This window comes from Primulina tabacum, chromosome 5 (assembly GCF_025594145.1).
Source record: "Primulina tabacum isolate GXHZ01 chromosome 5, ASM2559414v2, whole genome shotgun sequence".
NCBI classification, from domain to species: Eukaryota; Viridiplantae; Streptophyta; class Magnoliopsida; order Lamiales; family Gesneriaceae; genus Primulina; species Primulina tabacum.
In genome coordinates this window covers 33,400,551-33,407,619 of record NC_134554.1, presented here as the reverse complement: position 1 = coordinate 33,407,619, position 7,069 = coordinate 33,400,551, and the positions used below count along the sequence as shown (strand labels likewise).

The following is a 7,069-nucleotide window of genomic DNA, read 5'->3' as shown; positions in this document are numbered from 1 at the left end:
ACACTATTCACGTTTAACAAGAGGCGGCTGACTCCACAATTGACTTTGGACGATTCCCTACTCTCCAACAACACATCACATGCACGCACAGTGGAAGAAGGAGAAGGCATCACACGTGAAGGCTGCACTGGAATTTTCTTCATCATTTCTTAATTAGTTTGCACTCACTTTTTCTATTGTTATTTAAATTTCATAGAGATCGTATATCAAACCATGTTATGCTAATTCTCTTAGTCTGATTCAAGGGATATTTTACTATTTTAATTTTATCATTGTGAGGTTTTTTGACCACTTTAATTTATTATTCTTGTTTGCCCACTTTAATTTATTATTCTCTTTTACCCAAGTATTCGTTGATTTATGATTTAATATATGAATATTATACGTCAATTAATTTGACAATTTAATTTGATGTATGATTTTCTAATGCTAACCATGAATTCAGTGATCCGTAATTATCATGAACGATTAGTACGTGAGTAACAATATGTTAGATGTGTTATGCTATCATAACATGTGTAATCTAAATAAATCAATGGAACTAGATCTTCCAATTGCAGCTATCTCGGTTGTTAGATTTTAGGATTAACTGTTTTCATGAAACTAAAATGATATCTTTAATTAATATGGAACGCTATCGTACCTAGTTGATTAATGGTAAGTTTTGACTAGATGCTGGGTTTGGTCAATTAATTTAAGAAAACACAAGAATTTTAGCAGCTATCCCTATTATTCTAAGGTTAATTGCTTGGAATAACATGAATAAATGATTGGTTAACCGATGAACATTGAGATAATTAAATAGTAGAATCCCCTTGAATTAGTATTTTCTCATAATAAATTCTTCACTTTATTCTTGTCGATTAATTTTCAATTCTAGATTCAGTATTTTTCTTTCTTGGTGATTTTAGTTTAGGTTATTTTATTTAGTAATTATCAAAACAAATCCCCCTTTTTATTTTTATTATCAAAAGAAATAAATCTACCGTTCCCTGTGGATTCGACCATACTCACCATTACACTCGTTTTTATTTAAAAGAGTAGGAATTAATTTGGTGGTCAACGACAGCACACCATATTTTGGCGCCGTTGCCGGGGAGCGGTGCAAGGTTAATTTCTTTTGATTTTTTTCCCTTATTTTTTATGCCTCGTTCTTATCGTACATGTGAACTCAAATACAATCCGGAAATTGAGAAGACAACTAAGAGATTGATAAAAGAAGCAAGATTAAGACGTGAAAAGCAACATCAAAATCATCTCCTGATTTGGACGCATCATTGGACTCCAACGATACAGAAAGTGAATCGGATATTGATCTTGAGATTGAAAGAAGTGAAAGTGACCAAGAAGAAATGGCAGGACAAGCTCAAAGAAAACTCAGGGAGTTAGCTAATCCTAATATTATTCAACAACCATTATGCATTAAATTCCCTACTACTGATGCTACTTTTGAATTAAAATCTGGCTAGATTCATTTATTGCCTACTTTTCGTGGTCTTCAGGTGAAGATCCCCATAAACATCTGAAAGAGTTTCATATTGTTTGAACAGCCATGAAACAACAAGGGATCACAGAGGAACAAATTTCACTGCGAGCTTTTCCATTCTCTTTAGCCGACAAGGCTAAAGATTGGGTCTACTACTTGCCTTCTGGATCCATAAAAACTTGGGACAATATTAAACAACAATTTTTGGAGAAGTTTTTCCCAGCTTCTCGAGCAGCAAATATTAGAAAAGACATTTGTGGGATTAGACAGCTGCACGAGGAAACTTTGTATGAGTATTGGGAGAGATTCAAGCAGTTGTGTGCCAGTTGTCCACAACACCATATTCCAGAACAGCTACTAGTTCAATATTTTTATGAGGGACTCTCGCTCTTTGATAGGAACATGATTGATGCTGCAAGTGGAGGTGCATTGGTGAACAAAACGCCTCAAGAGGCACGAGTTCTAATCTCCAACATGGCTGCCAATGCACAACAGTTTGGTACTAGGCAAGACAACCCTACACGACAAGTCAATGAGGTAAGTGTTACTCCAATCGATCAAAAGTTAGATTCTTTGACATCTATTTTGGAAAATTTAGTTGCAGGATAGGTGCAACAGGTAAAAGCTTGTGGTGTATGTGCTATGGTGGGACATCCTACAGATATGTGTCCGTCACTACAAGAGGAACCCATGTCCGTCACTACAAGAGGAACCCACGCAACAAGCCAATGCGATTGGTGGATTTCCTGGGCAGCCCTAGCGTCGATATGACCCATATTTTAATAGCTACAATCCAGGATGGAGGGATCATCCAAATGTCAGCTATAAGAATCAAGGAGGCCAACAAGGATATCCATAGCAAAATTGGAACAAACAACACGCACCAGAACAAGCATCCAACTCAGGTATGTCTCTAGACGAAATTGTAAAGGCCTTAGCTGAAAACACTCAAAAATTTCAACAGGAAACGAGGGCTAGCATTCAGAATCTAGGAACCCAGATCACTCAGATCGCTACATTAGTCAGCAAGTTGGAAGCTCAGAATTCTGGCTACCATCGCAAACGGTGGTTAATCAAAAAGAAAATGCAAGTACCATGGTATTGATGAGTGGGAAGGAGATTGACCAAAAGAACGCTTCACCAACAAAGGTTACTGAAGAAAAAGGCACAATTGAAGAGATCGAAATGGAATCTGAGAAACAACCAAAGGTAAATTCAAAGTCTTTCTCATTTACTAATTCTAATGCGGTTGTTCATCCATTTCCTTCCAGGTTGGAAAAATAAAAAAAGGACTACGAGAAAGAAGTGTTGGAAACCTTTAGAAGGGTGGAAATCAACATTCCTCTTATAGATGCCATCAAACAAATTCCAAGGTATGCTAAATTTTTAAAGGATTTGTGCACTAACAAGAGGAGGTTGAAAATTGATGAAAAAGTAAGCGTGGGGGAAAGTGTGTCCACAGTTATTAAGAAGTCACTGCCAAACAAATGCAAGGATCCAGGTATGTTTACAATGCCTTGTGTTATTGGAAATTTGAAAATTGAGCCTGCCATGCTAGATTTAGGTGCATCCATTAATGTCATGCCCTATTCAATATATTGTGCTCTGAATTTGGGTCCTTTAAAAGAAACTAGAGTGGTGATTCAATTAGCTGACCGATCTAATGCTTATCCTGAAGGAGTTGTGGAGAATGTTCTGGTGCAGGTTAATGAATTGATATTTCCTACGGATTTCTACATATTGCAAATGGAAGAAGACTCCACTGCGATTTCAGCTCCGATTCTATTGGGGAGACCTTTCATGAAAACAACTAGAACCAAGATTGATGTGGAAGAGGGTACTCTTTCCGTCGAATTCGACGGGAAGATTGTGAAATTTAGTATTTTTGATGCTATGAAATACCCAAATGAAAACAAATCTATATGTTCAATTGATATTGTTGATTCAATTGTGCGGGAATGTTTTGAGGAGACATATGAGATTGACAGTTTTCACATGCAGGCACAGTTGGAGGTGGAAGGAGAGATAGCTGAAGCTTGAGAAATTTCGGAAACTGATGAGGACTCACAAACCGTGGTTCCAAATTTAGAGACCGAAATATTAATCCCTCACAAGAAATTGCTACCCTCTGTTTTGCAGGCACCCAAATTGGAATTGAAAGATTTGCCAGATCATTTGAAGTATATCTATTTGGGTGACAATGAAACTTTGCCTATAATCATCTCGAAGAGGTTAACTGAAGAGCAAGAAGAGAGATTAACCACAATTCTCAGAGAACATAAGACCGTAATTGGCTGGACATTGGCGGACATCAAAGGCATAAACCCTTCCATTTGCATGCATAGAATTTGTTTAGAGGATGATGCCAAATCGGTAAGAGAATTCCAAAGAAAACTGAATCCGGTAATGAAAGAAGTGGTAATGAAAGAGATTCTCAAGCTTTTAGATGAAGGAATAATCTATCCTATTTCAGATAGTAAATGGGTGAGTCTGATCCATGTCGTACCAAAGAAAACAGGTATCACTGTGGTAAGAAATCAAAATGATGAGTTGGTACCGACAAGAGTGCAAAATGGTTGTCGTATGGTTATTGACTTTCGAAAGCTTAATTTAGCTACTAGAAAGGATAAATTTTCTTTGCCTTTTATTGATCAAACATTGGAAAGACTAGCTGGAAAAACTTATTTTTGTTTTCTTGATAGATTTTCAGGTTATTACCAGATAGTCATTGCTTAGGAGGATCAGGAGAAGACAACCTTTATATGTCCCTTTGGAACATTTGCCTACAGACGTATGCCTTTTGGACTTTGTAATGCTCCAGGTAGGTTTCAAAGGTTCATGCTTAGTATTTTTTCAAAGTATATTGAGAACTGTATTGAGGTATTTATGGATGATTTCAGTGTCTATGGGGATTCATTTGACAATTGTTTGAGTCACTTGTCCAAGATTTTGAAAAGGTGCATGGAAACCAATCTGATTTTGAATTATTAAAAGTGTTATTTTATGGTGACTGAAGGCATTGTGTTAGGACATGTGGTTTCCTCTAGGGGTATTGAAGTTGATAAAGCAAATGTTGATTTAATCACAATTTACCCTACCCCACTAACGTTAAGGAAGTTCGAGGTTTTCTTGGACATGCAGGTTTTTACCGCAGGTTTATTAAGGATTTCTCAAAGATTTCTCTACCGATGTCCAAGTTGCTTCAAAAAGATGTACCTTTCGAGTTTGGAGAAGATTGCAAGGAGGCTTTTAACAAGCTAAAAAACATGTTGACCATAGTGCCTATTATCCAACCACCTGACTGGAATTTGCCCTTTGAAATCATGTGTGATGCGAGCAATTATGCTGTGGGGACTGTTCTAGGCCAGAAAGTTGATAAGAAGATTCACGTCATATACCATGCCTTAAGAAAATTGGACTCTGCGCAGTGCAATTACACCACTACAGAAAAAGAGCTTTTAGCAATTGTTTTTGCTTTAGAAAAATTTCGATCATATTTGCTAGGCTCAAAAATAATTGTGTTTTATGATCATACAACATTGAAATATCTGTTGACAAAAAAGGAGTCAAAACCGAGGTTGATAAGGTGGATACTCCTACTCCAAGAATTCGACATCGAGATCAAGGATCGGAAAGGAATTGAGAATCCAGTAGCTGATCATCTGAGTAGGTTGGTGAACGAAGATAATGTTTTGTCTGTTTCCGAATTTTTTGCCGATGAGCAGCTATTTCAAGTGAAAGGTATGAATCCCTAGTATGCAGACATAGTTAATTACTTGGTTACCGGAATATTACCTAATGATCTTAGCAAATCTCGTAAAGTGAAAATTCGTTGTGAGACAAAGTATTATGTGTGGGATGAACCTCATTTATGGAAATTTTGTGCTGATCAAGTTATTAAGAGGTGTGTAACTGAAATTGAACATAAGTCGATCTTGACTTTCTGTAATAATTATGCATGTGGTGGCCATTTTGGACAAAAACGGACTGCTAGGAAAATTTTGGATTGTGGTTTATATTGGGAGACACTTTTTAAGGATGCCTATTTGTTTTGTAAAAGCCGTGAACAATGTCAAAGAACGTGATCTTTTTCCCATAGAAATGAAATGCCCCAAAACCCAATTCTTGTATGTGATATTTTTGATATTTGGAGCATGGATTTCATGGGACCATTCCATTCATCAGGAGGTTATCTTTACATATTGTTGGCAGTTGATTATGTTTCGAAGTGGGTGGAAGAAAAACGATTCCAAGGTTGTTGCAGGTTTTATCAAATCTAACATTTTCAGCAGGTTTGATATTCTAAAGGCGCTACTCAGTTATCAAGGAACCCATTTTTGCAATTGAGAAATTGAAGGTTTGTTGAAAAAATATGGGGTGCATCATAGAGTTGCCACAGCTTATCATCCACAAACAATGGCCAAGCGGAAGTTTCTAATCGAGATATCAAGTCTATCCTATCAAAAACAGTCAATCCGGGAAGGAAATACTGGAGTCTTCGTTTAGATGATGCACTTTGGGCTTATCGGACTGCATATAAAACACCAATAGGGATGTTTCCCTACAGGTTAGTTTTTGGGAAATCATGTCATTTGCCCGTGGAGATTGAACACAGGACATATTGCGCAGTTAAAAACTGCAAGATGAACTTGGAAGAGGTGAGTGCATCGAGAAAACTGCAACTACAAGAGTTAGAGGAGATAAGATTGGAGGCATATGAGAATTCGAGAATCTAAAAGGAGAAAACGAAGTTGTTCCATGACAACGCAATTTTGCAAAAACAATTTTGCGTTGGTCAAAAAGTACTACTGTACAATTCTCGACTAAAACTTATGCCAGGTAAGCTTCGTTCTCAGTGGATTGGTCCATTTGTTGTTAATCATGTGTTCCCTTATGGTGCAGTGGAAATCAAGAGTTTGGATACCGATAAAACATTCAAAGTGAATGGACATCGATTGAAGGTGTTACATGAAGATGAAAGCGCGTCCTAAGTACTAGAAATCGAGTTGCAAAAACCCCAGTATTCTGAAATTTGATGGGACGAAGAATGTCGAGCATAACGACATTAAAAAATTGCGCTTTTGGGAGGCAACCCAAATTTTAGTTCTTGTTATTTTTTATTTCGTTCCAGTAAAAGTTTTCGCACAAGGCGTGGTCACGTCTTGTTGAAACACCTTTACTGATTTTAAAAAAAACAAAAAATAATAATATAATAATTTTCGTTCCAGTAGAGGTTTTCGCACAAGGCATGACCACGCCTTGTTGAAATACTTCTACTGCTGGGAACATATCTTTTTTTTAAATAAATAAATAAAAAATAAAAATAAAAAATAAAAAATAAAAAAATTAAAAAAGGGGGGACCAACTCGCAGAAGATGTGTTCGGCTAAGGCGTGATCACGCCCTACCCGAACACCTCTTCTGATATCCTACAATACAAAAGGGGTTTGCAAATAGATAGTGACTAAATAAAATTGAAATCGCGTTTCCCCTCTCCTCCCCTTAATTTCATTTCTCCTTCCCAAACTTCTTGCATGTTTTTTTTCAGGCCGCCTCCTTCCCCCCGTCGACCCTCAGCTCTCGT

At 37.0% G+C, this 7,069-nt stretch overlaps 1 pseudogene; it reads left to right on the top strand.

The window, feature by feature from the left end:
- Positions 1-1,352: 1,352 nt before the first annotated feature.
- Positions 1,353-4,050, top strand: LOC142544339 (uncharacterized; annotated as a pseudogene).
- The last annotated feature ends 3,019 nt before the right edge of the window (positions 4,051-7,069 follow it).